Source organism: Ursus americanus, chromosome 12 (assembly GCF_024610735.1).
Source record: "Ursus americanus isolate L20-20 chromosome 12, mUrsAme1.1.p, whole genome shotgun sequence".
Classification (NCBI taxonomy): domain Eukaryota; kingdom Metazoa; phylum Chordata; class Mammalia; order Carnivora; family Ursidae; genus Ursus; species Ursus americanus.
The window spans coordinates 45,872,815-45,891,709 of NC_142138.1; the positions used below are offsets into that span (position 1 = coordinate 45,872,815).

The window sequence follows — 18,895 nt, forward strand, 5'->3', positions numbered from 1 at the left end:
AAGGGTCTGCAGCCTGATACTGTGCCCCGGGAGGGGCCGACAAACCACAGGCTACCCCCAGCCCCTCTGGCAGCCGGCGCCCCTTCAAGGACACTTAGGAAGTCTGCAGAGCCTCGAGCATGACAGAGTGCGCCTCCCCTATCCAAGAAATCCATCTGCCTGGATGTTCCAGATAATGGAAACTTGCCCCTCTAGGGCACCCAAAGTTTTCAAAGTAAAATCCATTTTGATACACAACTTCCAAAAGGAAGAACACAATTCAACACTTTCCCATCCTCTCAAGCTGTCGTGAGTGTTATCTGACCACTTCTTGATCACGGGGCTGACATCAGGTTTATCAGTTGCTGTTTTTTCAGCAGGCTTGCTCTTCTCACTACTATACCTTTAAATCCTAATTGTTACAACAATACTAGCCAGCACTCATGAGCCCTTCCTATGTGCATGGCACACCAAGGGGCCCTCTACATAATTATTTCGTTTTGGCTTCACCACGTCCCTAAGAGGTAGATGTGTTTTTTCCCAGTTTTGAGGTGTGAAAACTGAGGAGCAGGGAGGGTAAGTAACTTGCCCACAGTTCCACGGCAAGTCCAGTTGGGGAGAGTGGTCCCGACCCAGGCGATGAGCTCCAGAGCCTACACGGGCAAATCCTTTCCTCCGCTGCTTCCCTCGGCATGGAAATAAGGGGACCGACTCATCCAGGGACTTTCCTGGGTTTAGCACTGACAACTCTCAGTCCAGGAAAAAGCATGATGGTTGGTCACCCTAGCTTGAGAGCAAGAAAGCACTCACCAGAACACTTGGCCTTTGCAAACCAGACATGCGATTTCCGATCACCCGCCCCTGGCCATTGAGGATAGGAAAGGTGCCCAGTAACCCAGTCAAACCAGGAGGGCCAGGCAGAGAAACAGCCCCCCTAAGACAGTTAATAATGTTGCCCTTCTTCAAAGCGTATTTGTCCAACACAAGCAGAGGTGAGAAATTTCTATGAATGAAAATCATATACTTCTTTCTTTATATTCAAAACAGGAAATGGCTACATACACTTATTGTGGGCAGTTTTCTAGTTTTGTGCGGCATATTAAAGAGCATATCATTTAGATAATGAAAAATAAAGAACCCCCTCGTTGCGGAGGAACAGCATCTCAGAAGCCGCGCGCTCTTCGGCTTCACAGGTCCGCTGGCTGTGACTCCCCTCCGCGCGGACGCAGGTGGCAGGTGGCGGGGAGACTGAGGTCCGCCTGCAGATGCGCCCCGCTGCTTGCGTGGGGACATCGCAGAAAGGAGGGCTTCACCGAGAAGAGCGACAACGGTGACGCTGGCCTTCGAGAGCCTCTTGCTTCCGTAGGAACAGCTGTAAGTGAAACCCTGAGTCCGCTGCCATCACATTTCTAGTTTATGCCGGCAGGGTTTCAATGCTTAACCCTTTCCCGGGCCGCCTCCTTCACCTGCCCGGCTCTCTGGCCCAGGCAAAGTGGATGGGCTTTGTGATGGCCTTTTCCTCAAAGGCCTTTTCCAAAATCTGTCGTGGCTGGGAAAGCTGGGGTCAGTGGCAGCCTGGCTCCCAGAACGGGAGCGTATTTGGAGAGTGTTGCTTCCGCAGGACATGAAGTGCTCCCCTGAGACTTCGATTAACTTCCGGGCAAAACAAGAGCAGCGGCTTTCTGCCCCGCTTCCTGCATCTGCACAAGCCCGGGCATTACCCTGGCAGGAAGGCTTAACATTTTGAGGAAAGCTGACCAGCCTATTGGCAAGATGGATGCCGCTCTGTCTCCCCCAGAGGCCCTCGCTTATCTTGCACTTGAGCTTCCAGCAGGAACTGGACTCAGAGCCATACCCTTGGGGCTGCCCTTGAGCCTCCCCAGAGGGCTTCCCCAGCTCCAGGCAACCGGTGGGCATTTCATCAGGCAGCCACCTTACTCTTCAGTCAGCTAAATAACTTTTTTAGGAATTAGAAACCAAATGGTTTGAGGATGCCAGAAAAGGTGATGAATTTGCTTTTCTTTAACTGTATAAAAAAAATTGTTCCATGGAAAATTATAAGGGCGTTTTCAAAGGAATTTGGAGTTCACATTTCTGTTCATTTTATTTTTCATTTTCTTCTTAAATTCAGCTATTTAGGAAACTGTTTATTAAAAGCAAAAGAAAAAATTAAATAAATAACAGAAAACCAAAAGATCAGGATATTTTCTCCCTTAACGCCAAATCTGAGTTTTCTTTCCTAGGAAGCTCGCAGCAGCTTCAGGGAGAGAAGAGGTCACCTCTCTGGGGAGTGCCAGTATGATCTGGCTCAATCCCCATCAATACTATTTAGTTTGTGTTTTTCCCAACTTTCAACTCCCTGGCCCATTCATGGGCTTTTGGGTCTTTCAGGGAACTTCTGCAATTTGCCACTGACACAGTATTAAAAACCTACACAGGCAAACACCTTCGTACTGTGGTGGGATTCTAGATGGCCGTGGCCGTGACCATGGCAAAGTTAGAGCCTGCAACACGGTCTGTCTCTGTAGGAGCGTGTCTTCCCCAGAGTGTTAAATGAGCATGCCAACTTCTTCTGTTCAGTGACCTCCGTGCCCGAAGAGAAAAACCTCCTCAGACCATCCACTCTATGGGAATATAGGAAGAGCTTGCAGACCAAAGTGAATAGACTCAGAAATGTAAAGCCATTTTCAAAGTAATAAAATCTGATTTCAAATGAATGAGATCAAAACAAAGTATAATTCAACTTGTTTGTGCAAGGCGTTAAGCCCCAAAGTAATAACGATATCTTGAAAGTTAAAATATACAGAAGTGAGGACCCTTTACTAATCGATGTACAGAGAAAAAGCTATAAAACCCTTGTTCTTTGGCTCTTTACCTTCAGTTTAAGGCAAGTGAGATCTAGTCATCCTCATGATTCACAGATTGCCGTATTTGCAAACGTACCTACTGGCTAAAATGTATCTGTTATCCCCAAATCAATACTCCCAGTCCTTCTGTGGTCGTGAGAGACGGCAAAAAGTTGAAGTACTGAAGGCGCTCCCTTCTAGCGGAGGTCTGAGCAAGGCCGCCGATCCACTTTCTTCTTTCCACTCTTTCTACAAAAAAAATCCTTTTCGCGGTCTGTTTAGTGTCATATTTTTCACGGTTTTTTTCTTTTAAGATTTTATTTATTTATTAGAGAGAGAGAGAGAGACATGTGCCCAAGCAGGGGGAGCAGGAGAGATAGAAGCAGAGTCCCCGGGGGGCTCAATCCCAGGACCCTGGGATCATGACCCCAGCTGAAGGCAGATGCTTAACTGACTGAGCCACCCAGGCACCCCACGTTTTTCACATTTTGGTGTTTTTGATGGTGATTTCATGGCTTAAAGTGACTCCCAAGCATGTACTGCAGTGCTGGCTAGCGCGCCAAAGCACGAGGCTGGAAGGGGCCGGATGGAGAGAGGACACGTGTTAGACAAGCTCCGTGCAGGCCTGCCTTGGTCGTGAGTTCAATGTTAATGAATCAATGCTATATAATAAGGTGTCTTAAGCAGAAACATACGTAAAAGAAGGTTACATATCGATGGGTGGAGGAAACTGTTGTGACCAGAGGCTCGTGGGAATCTATATTTCCACTAGGGGCGATGGCTCAGTGTTTACTAATTCAATGTTCACAGAAACTTTATGGAACATTAACTACCACAAATAATGAGAATCGACTATTTCATCACGCTTATAACTGCCCTTTTAAGGGATTTTAACTCTAGGGGTCTCTCTTTGTTGCCAATTTCTGTTCACCCTCACTTACTGAGTTTCAGTTGTGTGGGAAACACCATGATAGTTCCTTAGAGGGTCCAGAGGTGACTACAGCTAATATCCTTGCCTTCCAGAAGCTTCTGGTCCAGCAGAGGAGAGAAGAATTTGGATTGAAGGAGCCTAACAGCCTGAGGGAGGAATACTAATACCTCTTCAAATGTTTACTGTCACAGAATCATAAACTGCAAGACTGAAAACAATGGCCTACTGCCTCCTTCTTCAACACCTTTCTCACCTGGCTTCCAGGGCACCAAACCATCTCCTTGCCTCTCCTTATCCCCCCATTCCCCTTACTGCTAAATGTCAGGGTGCCCCAGAACTCAGTGCTTAGAGCACATTCTTTTCTATCTACGCTCACTTCCTTGATCATATTATCTCCCTTTCTGATCTTAAATATTAACTAGACACAGATGGCACTCCCTGACTTCTAAATTCACATACCCACCTGCTTGCCTGACTTCTCCACTGGAAAATTCAAGGGGGCATGTCAAAATTATCTCAAACTCCTGATATCGGCTTTTGATCTCACCCCACTGTAACCTTCTCCTTCTATAGTTTTCTTCATGTTAGTAAATAGGCACTTCATCTGTGGCAGATTTTATTTTCCAAAAATCCCGCAACAATATACCCACTCTTACGTGCTCTTGCCACTTCCCCATGAAGAGACGGAGTCTATTTCCCTCTCTCCCACTCTTAGCAGAACTTTGTAACTGCCTGGATGCATACCAGATGTGAGAAGTGCCACAAGACTTCCATGGGGACGTCAAAAGTTTGATACACAAAATACCAACAGCATTTTTCATAGAACTAGAACACATAATCCTGAGATTTGTATGCAACACAAAAGATCCCAAATAGCCAAATCAGTATTGAAAAAGAAGAACAAAACTGGAGGTAATTAACAATCCCAGATTTCAATATATACTACAAACCCATAGTAATCAAAACAGTATGGTAGTGGCACAAAAATAGACACATAGATCACTAAAACAGAATAGAGAACCCAGAGATAAACCTATGATTATATGATCAATTGATCTTTGGCAAAGGAGGCAAGAATATACACTGGAAAAAGACAGTCTCTTCAACAAATGGTATTGGGAAAACTGCATAGCTACATGCAAAAGAATGAAACTACACCACTTCTTGCACCAGACACAAAAACAAACTCAAAATGAATTAAAGGCCTAAACGTGAGGCCTGAAACCATAAAAATCCTAGATGAGAGCACAAGCAATAATTTCTCTGACACTGGCCATAGCAACATTTTTCTAGATATGTCTCCTGAAGCAAGGGAAACAAAAACTATTGGGACTACATCAAAATAAAAAGCTTCTGCACAGCAAAGGAAACAACAAAACTAAGAAAAGACACTCACTGAATAGAAGAAGATACTCACAGATGACATATCTGATAAGGGGTTAGTATCCAAAATATATAATCAACTCAACACCAAAAACCCAAATAACCCAATTTAAAAATGGGCAGAAGACATGAACAGACATTTCTCCAAAGAAGACCTACAGATGGCCAACAGACACATGAAAAGATGCTCAACATTGCACATCATCAGGGAAATTCAAATCAAGCCACAGTGAGATATCACCTCACACCTGTCAGAGTGGTTAAAATAAAAAACACAAGACGCAACAAGTGTTGGCGAGGATGTGGAGAAAAAGGAACAATCTTGCACTGTTGGTGGGAATGCAAACTGTGCAGCCACTGTGGAAGACAGTATGAAGGTTCCTCAAAAAATTAAAATTAGAACTGCCTATGATCCAGTAATTCTACTAGTGGGTATTTACCCAAAGAATACAAGAACACTAATTCAAAAAGATATATGCACCCCTATGCTTATTGCAGCATTATTTACAATAGCCAAATTATGGAAGCAGCCCAAGTATCTACAGATGAATGGATAAAGAAGAAGTGGTATATATATACACAATGGAATATTACTCAACCATAAAAAGACTGAAATCTTGCCATTTGCAACAACATGGATGGATCTAGAGAGTATAATGCTAAGTGAAATAAGTCAGTCAAGGACAAATACCATATGATTTCACTCATGTGGAATTTAAGAAACAAAACAAAGAGAAAAGAGACAAAAATCTTAACTGTAGAGGACAAACTGGTGGTTATCAGAGGGGAGGTGGGTGGGAGGATGGGTCAAATAGGTGAAGGGGATTAAGAGTACACTTACCTTGATGAGCACTGAATAATGTACAGAATTGCTGAATCACTATATTGTACACCTGAAATTAATATAACACTGTATGCTAATTATACTGGAATTAAAATTAAAAAAATACTTTTGAGGAAAAAAGAATTTTGGTACCGGTTCCACCTGCCTCTCTCTCTTTCTGAGGCCACTCACAATTGGAACCTTGGAACCAGCCACCGTGGTGTGAAGAAGCCAAGCAGCCACATGGAAAGGCCACATGTAGATGACCCAACCTTAGCCAACAATCAGCATCAACCGCCACATATGTGAGTGAGCACACCCTCAGATGAAGCTAGCTCCCGGCATTGGAGGGGCCTTGGCTGACACTGAGTGAGCAGAGGCAAGCTGTTCCCTCAGAGCCCTGCCCAAACTGCAGATTTGTGAACAAAACAAATGTTGCTGTTGTTTACACCACTAAATTGTACGACTAGTGGTATGATGACTGGTTTTGCAGCAATAGAAACCTGAAACACTGTTGTTAGATTTGCTCAGGCCTGAACCTTGGGGTCATCCTTTCTCCCTCCCCCTCTATTTCTCCCATCCCCCACTCCCAGTCTGTCAGGAAATGTTCACAAAACATATCCAGAATCTGAGCTCTTCCTGCACCTCCACTGCTACCAATCTTTCACCCCCGTTCCCCATAGGAGTTATTCCAGTAGCTTCCCACCTGGCCTCCCTGCTTCCATCCTTGCCCCTCTTCCATCTAATTCTCAGCACAGCAGCCAAAGTGATCCTATTAAATATAAGTCAGATCACATTAACTCTAATCCAAAGCTCAGATGGCTTCCCATATCACGATACAATTTCCTCCCACCTCCCATGAGCTTTCTGTCCTTGTTTCCCACTATTTTCAGTCCCCAGATCCACTGACCTCCTTAAAGCTCCCCAGACACACAGGTCTGTTCCTACCTGGGCCTTTGCACATGGTTCACTCCCTTACTTCCCTCAAGTCTTTACTCAGCCTCACCTTTTGCGTGAGGACATCCCCAGCCATGTTATCCTCACTCCCTGCGTCGTTTTTCTCCACAGCACTCCTTACCACTCACAGCATTGTAATTATTTATCTGGTTTCTCTCTTGCCACCCACCCCACCACAACCCTCACACACAGAGAGACCACAGAACACATAGTAGAGTGTTAGCTACATGACAACAGGGTTTTCTGTCTGTTTTACTCACTATTGCATCCCTGGTGTTTTAAACAGTACCTGGTCCGCACACTGAAGGCCGCTGATAAACATCTATTGAATAAATGGCTGGGATTAAATGCTCTGGTTGAAGTCATATCATCTAAGTAACCTTGGGAAAATTAGAACCCAGTCTTTTGCTCTAGCTTTTATACCAAGTAAAATACTTTCAGCTATAATAATAGAATACACAAATCAATAAAGAAAATGTACCATCTCATGAAATGAGACATCCTGAAGTGTTTCTAGAGTTGATTATTTTAGAAACACTACGATGGTGTCAAGGACCTATGACGATATTCTCGTTACCACCTTTATGTAATGTATGTTATAGACTGAATGTTTGTGCCTCCCCCTCAAATTCTTATGTTGAAACACTGACCCACAATGCCACGATATATGGAAGTGAGGCTTTTGGGAGGTTATTAGGATTAGATTAGGTGATGAGGGTGAGGCTCCCATGATGGGATTAATGCCATTATTAAAAAAAGGAGGAGACATGGGGTCTTTCTTTCCATGTGCACATAGCAAGGAAAGACCATATGAAATTGACCAAAAAGAGAGCCCTCACCAAGAACCTGATCATGCTAGCACCCTGATTTTGGACCTCTGGCCTCCAGAACCATGAGAAATAAATCTTTGTTGTGTGAGCCACCCAGGCTACGGTATTCATTATGGCAGCTCAAGCAGACTAAGACAGCATGGCAGATTTTATTTCCCAAAGATAGCCACTCCTACGTATTTCTTCCACAGGACATGCTCTTCATACAAGGTGACTGGTGCTCCTCCCACCAAGAGGGGGTCTATGTTCTCTCAAATCTAGGTAGGGGTTGTAGACTGTTGATCCCAATCAACAGAGAAAGGTGGATGTGACGCTATGTCATGCCAGGTTACAGAAAGGATATAGCTTCCACTTAGCTCTCTCTTTCAGGATGCTTCTCTGGGAACCCTGACAAAACGTTGTGAGGAAGCCCTTGCCACACGGAGAAACTGACATAGAGAGGAACTGAGCCCCTCCCTCTAGCAGGCAGTACCAATTTGCCAGCCGTGTGATTGCCATATTGGAAGTGGGTCCTCCAGCTGTAGTCAAACCTTCAAATAATTACACCTTCAGCCAACATGTTCTTGTTACCTCATGAGAAACTCCTGAGCCAGAACCTTTCCCAAATTCCTAGCTCACAGAAATCTTGGGAGATTTTTGTAGTTTTTAAGCCATTACGTTTTGGGGTAATTTATTAGGGAGTATTTATGTGAACTAGATTGATGCCATCTTGATAATCCTCTGTGACCTGAAGCCTTCTTGAGCACACCCCCCTCCACCATTCTTCCTTTTTGTTTAACCACACCCTTCAGTACACTCTTGGAGCATAACATCCTTGATCTGCCCTGGAGATATGACTATGGTTCTCAAACATTCTCCTCTTGGGTGGCCTCCCAGCCTCTAGGGTTATGAAAACAGGTCAAAGACAGATCTTACGGGAGGTGGGGCTGCAGAGATCTCTCGCCACCACCCAAGATATGTAAGTCCCTTTGATAAGCCATTTCTTGTCAAGCTGTACTTGTTGGCCTTATTCTTCAGTCTTATGGACCCTTTGGCCTTTGGTGGTCATTTTGTATATACCTTCCTTTCATGGAGCATATTGGATAGTTAATACACTCAACAGGTTAGCTTTTGTCCTTCATAGTTAAGGCATGGCTGCTACAGCTTCTGACATCACATCATCGTTTCAGAAAAGCATGGCAATATTCTAGGAGCAGAATTCAATTAATCTTTTTTTTTTAAAAGATTTTATTTATTTATTTGAGAGAGAAAGTGGGCAAGAGAGAGAGAGAGCACACAAGCTGGGGGAGAGGCAGAGGGAGAAACAGACTCCCCACTGAGGTGGGAGCCCAACATGGAGCTAGATCCCAGGACCCTGGGATCATGACCTGAGCAAAGGCAGAGAGTTAAGCAACTGAACCACCCAGGCACCCCAGAATTCAATTAATCTTGTAAGCACCAATCAACTAGAATCTTCGGAATTCAACTCTGCACGCAGGATTGCATCACTAAGAGCTACAGGACTGCCTAGGTTTTTATATGCTTTTCAAGCAAGGGCAGGGAGCTACTCTAAAATCCACATATCTTTATCACTAGCAATCTCACTAATGAAACTGCACTGGTAGCATCCATTATGCTAATTGAAAAGCCACCAATTTCATCAACAGAAACCTATTTCTTTTTTTTTTTTTTAACAGAAACCCATTTCTAACATTAATTATGCCAACTGGTAAAGCCTCTCCTGTTGGTCAGAGATAAACATCATGGAAGCTTTTGCTGTAGCTGTTTCTGAAGTACAGGTTTCCTAATTAGAATGTTGGCTTTCTGCTCTAGGATGGAAATTCTAAATTAGGACAAACGACAGTATCTTGGCTATCTTGTAACTCTGGAATACATACAGGAGAACACACTGCCTGTGATGAAATATTTTAAGTATATTACAGACATTACAATGCTCAGTGTGGCTCTCTTATCTCAAGTCCATTCCTACATCTCCTTTCATGCATCCCCTTCAAGTCTTCCTATTAATTTCATTAGTTTCTGAGGAACCAAATCCACTCACACAGGGATGGGTTTCTCTTCTGATACTCCATCCAGGATGAGTTGCAAATGCAACTCTTAGATCAGCTAAATGCATGCCCATTTCCCAAGGAAGGCAGTAATCCTTGTAAGCAGTTGAATCCAAACCTGTGTTCAAGAAGAATATACCCCCCTGGGGCGCCTGGGTGGCACAGCGGTTAAGCGTCTGCCTTCGGCTCAGGGCGTGATCTCAGCGATCTGGGATCGAGCCCCACATCGGGCTCTTCTGCGATGGGCCTGCTTCTTCCTCTCCCACTCCCTCTGCTTGTGTTCCCTCTCTCGCTGGCTGTCTCTATCCCTGTCAAATAAATAAAATCTTTAAAAAAAAAAAAAAAAAAAAGAAGAAGAATATACCCCATACTCCTTTCACTGCCTTATTGCTTGCGTCTAGAGTCAAGGTTCCTCATTATGGTTGCAGTAGGGCTTGGTGCCTTGGTGCCTACTGGGTTAAGACCAGGTCTGCGTTACTCCTTAATGTTTGTCTCCTGGTTTTCACAGGAGAGCCACTGAAAAGATACAGATGCTATTGAATTCCCACCACATACCTATGTTCTCTTTAGTCTCCATGTGAGGGTGGACAGGAAATGACCTATTCTCCTGGTAGCAGAGGTCAGCTAAGCTTTATCAAGCCATGTGGATGCCCCGGCACTGACTAATGAGAATGGAGAGGATAAAAGGCTAACCCACGGGACAGTAGGGACTGTGAGGAGTAGTCCCAGGAGAGCCTGGATTCCAGCCCCGCTTCTGCCAATGCCATGGTTTTAGACACGCTCCTTCACCTTTCTTTGTCCCTCCGTTTCCTCATCTCTAAAACGTTAAGATCCTTCTAAGCTGGTTAGGCCAGTTCTGGCTACATGGCTATTACTTCCAGACAAACCTGGCAGTGCCACCTTCTTAGCTGTTCCCATATTTCCCTGTTCCCTTCTTTTCCCTCCATCTCTTCTTCTCTTCCTTTATGCCTCTATCCTTTCTCTTCTTTCCTTCCCACATATATAGGGTACCTACTATGGCCTCAGAACATTTGCTGCCCTCAAGGAGTTCACCGCCAAGTAAAAGACTATTTCACCACAGAGTAAAGGACTAAATTACTGTTATTTAAATGAGAATAGGGGCACCTGGGGTGGCTCAGTCAGTTAAGCATCTACCTTCAGCTCAGGTCATGATCTCAGGGTCCTGGGATCCAGCCCTGCGTTGGGCTCCCTGTTCAGCAGGGAGTCTGCTTCTCCCTCTACTCCTCCTGCTTGTGCTCTCTCACTCTCTCTCAAGTAAATAAATAAAATCTTAAAAAAATAATAAATGAGAATAAACACTAAAATGCTACCTGATAATATTTACCAAGCTCCCACGATGTCCCAGATAGCATGCTAAGTGTTTTTCCTGCATCGACTGATTTAATTCTGGCAGCATCCCTGTGTGGAAGGAAGTGTTGTCCTAGTTTGTGTTTCAGAGAAGTCAAATGCTGCACCTCAAAGCTCACAGCTGCTACCTGACAGAGCCTCTCGGTCAAGTGAAAAATCACTGTGGCACGTGACAAGTGCTACCATAATGGTATGTCCCAAAGCAGAAACACTGATGAGGAAGAGAGAAAAAGGATCTCTCCCCACATGAATCTGGAAAGATTCTTTGAAGAGGTACCACTGAAGAATGAGAGGAACTTTACCTGATGGGGAAGAATCTGTTGCCAGGTTAGATTAAGTCATCACTTAGGAAATGATAAAGAAGGAATTAAGGTCACTGTCCCCTAAAAATATCACAGTAACAGAAATGAATTGGAATCTCATGAGGTTGTGTATTAACACTGATGCTGCATCTTCTTCTTCTTTTTTTTTTTTTGCAAAAAATACACACAATAAATCCCCCACTTCATGATGACAGTTCTTGCTTCATTTCCTCCTTTATGCTAAGTAATACTGCCTGTAGCTGAAAGGACGTGAGCTCTCTCAGCCTCCTGCCTGCTCTTCCCCCAACTCCCAGGCCATATGCGTGTTAATCACGTGGTTACTTTTCCAGAGCCCAGTGTTTGAGCATACTTTTTCTTAAGAAATACTCTAGAACAGGCCAGGGGAAACCCCTTCACTTTCTAGGAACATTGGCAGCTGCGTGAAGACCTCAGGTGACTGGTTCTTTATTTAGGTTCTGGTTTTGACTTATACCCAATCCCATATTCTGAGTCAGGAAGTGTGGAAACGTGAGGGTTTTGCTGCTCAGCACTCATACTCTCCTCTTAGATGACAAGAATCAGGTTTTCTTAGGGAATCACTTCTCCTCCAGTCTCAGTCCAAGGGCTTGAAAGTAGTTACCTGTCCGCAGGCCTGGCCAGTCGAGGCCATACTCATACTACATGCCCATGCTGGGCCAATGAGCATCAGCTTCGGAACTTTACTGGTCCTCTTGGCAAAAAATACAGTCTTCCCACATTGGTAACAAAGTTGGTGGGATATGAACTTGGCATTCCAGCTGCTCGTCTTTGCCACCACTTGAGGAAAGCCTACCTGAGAATGAAGCTAACATAGTGTCAGTGTTTCTGCTCAGGCTGGTTATGCCCTTCATGGCTCTCTTCCTGCCCACACATGAGGTCACTAGGTGTCGTTGCAACTGCGCACTAACAGACGGGCTTCTGATGGGAGCACAGTGACTGCTGATACTGCCTTTATTCAAGAGATCAGTGCTGTCCCTCACCCCTACCTGGATTCCCCACATCCTGGCTGAGACCCCATAACCTCTCCAGTTACTTAAAAATCTCTCTCTTGCTTAGTGTGTTCCAACACCGTTGTTGTCCCCAGCCAAGACCTGCCAGCCCCTTCATGTCCCAGAAAGTACATCTGAGCAGTCAGTCTGGAACTCTCTCAAGGCCAATATCAGCTCTTCTGTCAGCAGGGTGACACTGTTTTTTGGCCCAAGAGACTTAGACTCCCCCACCTTCCCCTGAAGCTCTAGAGCCTTCCTGCAGAAGAATAAGATGTCAGACTTCTGCCTGGACATCTGGGGCCTCAACACACGTGCCACCTGAGACTGCCTGCTTCTCACACCAGCTCCAGTCTCCAGGGGAGCCTGAATGAGTCTACGTGGAGAACATTCCTTCAAACCAGCATCAATATGCAACAGTGCTGTTCCTTACGCACGATAGCCCAGCTATCCGTCAGAGCTGATTAAGCAGCCTCGTGTCCAACCTTATGACTTTCTGAAATGATAGCCCATTTGCTCTGCTTCATCTGCATCTCACAGAAAGTCATGATTGCTGGTGGCCAACTATGATGTTTCTGGGCCACATTCTGTTCAGCCAGAGCATCTAAGATATTAACATACCTGGAAGGACTCCTCTGTGGTTTATCCAAGATCGTCTGGTCTTCCTGAGCCACTTGAGGCAACATCATAGCTGCATGGTGGTCTATAAAGTCCAAGTCTACATTCCTGATACAATACCACACTTCCTGCTAGAAATTAACCACAAGAACAAAGGCCATTTATGTTTCCCAGCAATGTCTTATTTGTGGACAAATTGCAAAACAGCCACAGCTGAACCAGAGTTTCAGGCAGGTCTCAGCTAACTTTGGTTTATATTTCTCAAGGTCGTTTATCAGCTGATTCTTGGAACTCAGATGCATTTTTCCATGGAAACAGTATGACAGACATATGAGGGCCTCAGGTCAAGCCATAAGTGCGTAGAATAACCATGGTTCCGAGAGCACTATTTCAATAACTCCCAGTCACTATATATGATGTTGCTTCCTTGGGAAACTGTGAAGCACTCATGACGGGTACTCAGAACGTATTTCTCAGCCTCCACATTCATCCTGACAGCATGAGAGAATTGCCTCCTTTGATTAAGCACTCATTCAATCCCACAAATATTTATTGTGTATCTATTTTGTACCAGCCACTGCCCTAAACGCTATAGATAAAGCAATGAAGAGAATTAACTCCCTAGATGTTCTGAAATGGGGACACAGGGTCAGCTGCTACCGTATTGACCAGCATACTGAAGGAAGGGCTACCCAATTGCTTCTTCCAAAATGACTAGGATGTCCCAAAGTTAAATTTTCATTTATACCCTTGAATGTGTAAATGCAGACTATCAATATGTCAGTTTCCTGCCTTAGCAATGTTTAAATCTAGTCCTCGTTTTGCATCCCCCTTTTCACATTGGGCTGTGGATCCTCAAATGGACCAGACGCTAATCATCAATATAAGAAATATTTTCTAGTCTTCCACTGGACAGAGAAGATTCTGGGAAGCGTGCTGAGTCTTGACAGAGTTTGACTGGCTTGAGGCCTTCCAGGTCCTCGAGAATTCTAGAACGGCTTGGGAGGTCACAGAGTGATGGCTATGCTTCTCATACCAGTGGAGGTGGATTTCCCGACAGTCCAGATGGTAAGAAAGAAGCTACATTTTTCGGCTTCCCTCACTGATCTGGGAGAACCTTCTGGGTAAATTCAACTGGACTCTGCCCACCTCTCTAACCTTTGCTTATGTCCTTCTGTAACTGAGCACCCTGCCACAGGACTAGGTGCAGAATGGGATTTACATATTAGTCCTTCTCATTCGTTCCCTCAGGGCATCCAAAGTATCCCCAATTTACAGAAATATTGATCATTTTCAAGTGCTCATTGCTCCTTATGAAGTGGTCCTATAGCTTTACTCCCCACCACATTTAATGTTTTTGTGATTGGTTTAAAAAACAAAATAAAACAAAAAACTTTTTGTTACAGACAGGACAACAAACTTCAAGAATAATAAATCTCCTGATTTATAGTTTGATAGCTACTCCTTTTTTTTCATAATAGGCTTGTTTATACGGATTAAAAGGCATTAACTATGGTTTTGATTTGCAAAATATCCACAATAAAAACCAGTGACTTCCCAATAACATCATTAGATCCTGATGTGCCTTAGGACAGGGAGTCTTGAGTTCTGCCGAGGGGTGTAGGATGAAGTAAAAAATAACAAAATACAGGCCAGCAGTTACACAGATACGGCTCAGACCCTGGTGTGGGCTTTCACTACGAGGCCGTCACATTTTTCTATTGACCTGACACCAGACAGCGAAAAGCAATCATCTAGAGACACGGAGAAAATGTTTCTGGAATATCTGTTTAAGTTTATCGGGAGGGGAAAATTATACTTGTTTTATTTGGCAATCATAAACTTGACCTAGACGTGTGTAGAGGATAACAAAATTCCTTCTCCATAACTTTCATTCCCATAGAGAGTGACTTCTCAAAGGCCGCTAGAAGGAGTTCAGAGACTAGAGGTTGGTAAACAGCATCCCTCTGTCCTCCTCGGAGCAAATGGAGCTGTGTTCCGAACCCTAGCGCCAGGAGCTTGAGACCATGTGCCAGCCCATCGCACCAGAGTCTGGCCCATCCTCATCGCTGTGGCCACTGGTGCCCAACACTGAGAAGGCAGGTAGAGGCGGCTGGGCCTCCTCTCCTTGTTTTTCACCTCCCAGGGGGTTAGAGTATGGAGGTGGGAACAGGGGAAAAGAGACATGAACAAGTGTTCCACTGTGCCCTTTAGGAGTCTGAACGTGAAGAACTGAACCCCAGCCTCCGGTGGGAGACAGCAGCTCAATGGCCTTCACCCCCAGGAGCCCTCCTGCTGTGTCTTCAGACATTTCTGGATTGGAATGCTTAGAGCCGGCCAATTTGACTCCAGGCTCTGCCTCGTTCTGCTGTTTGACTTTGGATAAGCAACTTTCTCTTTCATAAAATTAGGAATAATATAAATTCTACCACTTAGGGCTAATGATTAAATGAGCTACCATGTGTGCAATGTAACAGGGCACCATATTGGGCACATGGAAAGCAGGCCGCAGGGGTAGTTAGCCTCCCAGAGGATATTACTAGGGTTTTACTTACATGAAACTGCAAAACCTATACTTTCTTCCCCAAGTTGGAGAAGATGCTTTTCCATTTAAACCCAAAAGATCCAGAGACTTGACAATTTACAGATAATGCCCTGTACTCCACATGATGGTCAATAAGAGGATTCCAGCCTCTGTGTGAAGAGCTCTGCTAGACCCCAAAAACCAGCGTAGTTTGTTCTTTGAGTTCAAGAGTGAACGACATCACTGCTCCATTTTGGGGAACCAAATGCCGAAGTTACAGAGGATGCTTTGCAGTTTCCCCACACATACCAAGTGCATTTCCTGCAAGCTGGTATTGCAACCCCAACCAAATCAAAAGTCCAGCAACACTTTTTTAAAATATCATCTACGTAAAGAACAGCATGCTCTGGTTACAGGGCCATGAAGAGTTGGGGGAAGGACTTTCATAAAATATCTGGGGCTGGATATGAGGAGGGAGGCAGTGCAGGTGGGGGACTGACCGCTGAGCTGGGAGGTCGGAAAGCCTGGGTCCCGGACCCAGCCCCTCCGCATAATAACTGTGATCTCAGGCACAGCCGTCAACGTCTCTGGGCCCGTGTGCTCAGGTGTGCACTGCAGGGAACGGGCTAAATCGTCCCCAAGGCGCCTTCAAGTCTGAGGTTCTGGCTACAGAGAAGAAAGAGGACGTAAAGACATGCGAGGTAAAGAACGGAGCAGCACTGCAGCCCAAATCCAGAGACGGCCAGGTGAGAGCAAAGCGGTCATTGACCGAGCAGAGAGGACAAACGCCCGCTTTTCCCAACTAGGTTTAAGAGTTTTACATCCTTAATGTACTGTACGGTGACTAACATAATATAATAAAAAAATATTTAAAAAAAAAGAGTTTTACATCCTTAAACTGTCTGCTTTCCTCAGCTGATTGGAAGGAACTATGATGAGAACACGATGAGTCCTCTGCGTTCGTGGGAACAGAAACCTGAGCTGCTGGTAAGGACCCAAAGCTCTGGAACGTGCAAATTCTCGGGAGCCTCGATAAGAACACGCGCCACTAATCACTTGATGGTGACAAAGGTGTTACAAAACTCTGAGTAAGCCTGGTCAGGAAGGAAGCTTTAGCTTCCACGTGGGAGCAACATGATCTCACCGAAAGCCAGACCCTCTTGTTTTTCACCTGTGGACAAAACCCTGCCCCTCCCCCACATCACGTTACGAGGAGAATCAGTGTCAACATACACAGACAGCCTTGAGGGAAAACAAGGCAGCTGTGCTGAGGAGCAAGCCGAGGGTGTGCCTGTCCTGGGCCAGCTGCCCAGCGGTCCACCCTCAAGATAAGCCAGCCCCAACTGGCTAAGACATGGTTCCTCCACAGGCCAGCCGGGGGGCAAGCATGCAGCCCACAGGAATTTTCCACAGAGGTTTCAGACATCCATGTCTAGGGGAGGCCAGCCAAACTGCCCGTTCAGCCCGCCCACCTCTCCCAGGCCCAAGGCACCTCACTCCAGTTCCCACCTCTGTTAAAACAGCTTAGGCAAGAGGTCTCCCATTTCCCAAACCTGGAAAGACCTTGAAATGAATCATAAATATGGAAATACAGTGGTCTCTTGGGATCTCTGTTATAGGAAAGAGATGGAAACAGGACGCCTTCTCATCTCCCCATGGGTGTCAGCTGACCAGGAGTGTGGTTTTTCAGAAACATACATGGTAACCACTCCCACAGACACCTCAAGGTGAGAAAGCCCATTGTCACCTGAAACAAATACCACCAAACGCTGCTACCATGAGTAGGAACGAAAAATAACCATTAAACCATACATACACCCTAAGAAAACATGCAGGGATGGGTTCCAGACTTGCCAGGAGTTCCCACACCTTCATGGCTCTCCCCATCCTGTCCTCTCCACCTGGAACACCTTCTTTTGCTGGCTAATTTGCTCTTGTCTCCAAGACTCTGTGGAGATCAGAAGGCCTCTCTCTGAGCGCCTGGCCTGCCTCCCTCAGCACATGTACAGCATGTCCTCGTTACCAGTGTGTGCCCATATCCGCATTGAGAGAAGCTTCCGTGGGCGCATGGGCCTGGCTCAGTGTGCAGCAAAAAAAGAGCTCAGCAGAAGATCTTAGACCCATGAGTCATGACCAAGTGAAGACCTTCAACAGGCTTCTACTCCAGGAGTTCCTGGAGATATTTTATCTCCTTTTCCTTTATACCATGGTAGTACTTCTGTTTGGGGTATAAATTTATAATTTGATTGGGTCTTGTCAATGGTAGCATCTTCTTCCAATTAATTCATGGGTGAGGAAAGAGGACCAATTAGCCGTGGCTGCTGAGAACACAGCAAGCTGGCACCTCTCCTGGAACAGCAGCATTGTCCAAGCAATGGCATTTTCCAACTTTGAGAGAGGCAACTGATTCTCGAGAAAGTATATACTATTATTTCCATTTAGTTGATTAACAGCTGAGGCAGAAAAGTTTTGTGGCCAAGAGTCATGACTGTGCAGATTTGCTCCAAGAAAGCCAGTTGTTCATTCATTAACGTAATATCTATTTGGCAAGGACCTCCCCGGTGGCAGGCGCCTTGCTAAGCACAGCAGGTGGTGGACGCAACAGACGTGGTCTCTGTCATCATGACGTGGGTGCGGGAGCACTGACACAGGACAAATAAATATATAATTGAAGGTTGCAATTCACGTTATAAAGGAAAAGTACAGGACACCATGAGAGTTTCTATGGTGGGGGGTTCTGATTGTCTGGCATTTATTAAGAACTTAGCTTTGTGTCAGGGATTCTGTGCTCGGACGTGGCTCATTTGACCACAGCCCTCAGGAAGGCACTCAGGGCAGAGACTCGAGGTTCTCTCCTAGGGAGGTCCTCTGGCTTTTCTGTGGCCCCAGTCTCCTCATCTGTCAGAAGCAGAGGGAAGAGCCACTTCTCTGCCTGTTGCACATCTGAACGGGAAGATCAATGCTCGAGCACCTTGTCTTTCAAAAATATTGAGTAAAATTAGTATGGAATAAAAACTTTTATAGAAATAAGCCGTTATTTCCTTGAGTTCAGATTTATATGCCACACACAGAACTCATTTCCTCAACCATCCCAACTCCAAATTTTTATTTATAAAGGTTTGTTTGCTTTTTGGGGTGGGTTTTTTGTTTTTGTTTTTGTTGGGGTTTGTTTTTGGGGTTTTTTTTTTTTTTTTTTGCCATTTTTAAAAAGACTATAGCACCGGAACTGTAAGACCAGGGGACTAAGATACACTCTCTCAT

At 45.1% G+C, this 18,895-nt stretch overlaps 1 protein-coding gene across 5 annotated transcripts in view; it reads left to right on the plus strand.

Annotated features, from left to right (window-relative positions):
* The window catches only part of LOC123795193 (uncharacterized), a 222,184-nt gene extending 203,493 nt beyond the window's left edge, over positions 1 to 18,691 (plus strand). For 4 of the 5 annotated variants that reach the window (XR_015726323.1, XR_006780391.2, XR_015726324.1 and 1 more), the window contains 3 exons: positions 1,173 to 1,353; positions 3,849 to 14,178; positions 15,014 to 18,691. The gene's annotated coding sequence lies outside the window, so the exon portion shown is untranslated. The remainder of the gene's footprint in view (positions 1 to 1,172; positions 1,354 to 3,848; positions 14,179 to 15,013) is intronic. The other variant, XM_087866111.1, reaches the window with a different exon arrangement.
* The last annotated feature ends 204 nt before the right edge of the window (positions 18,692 to 18,895 follow it).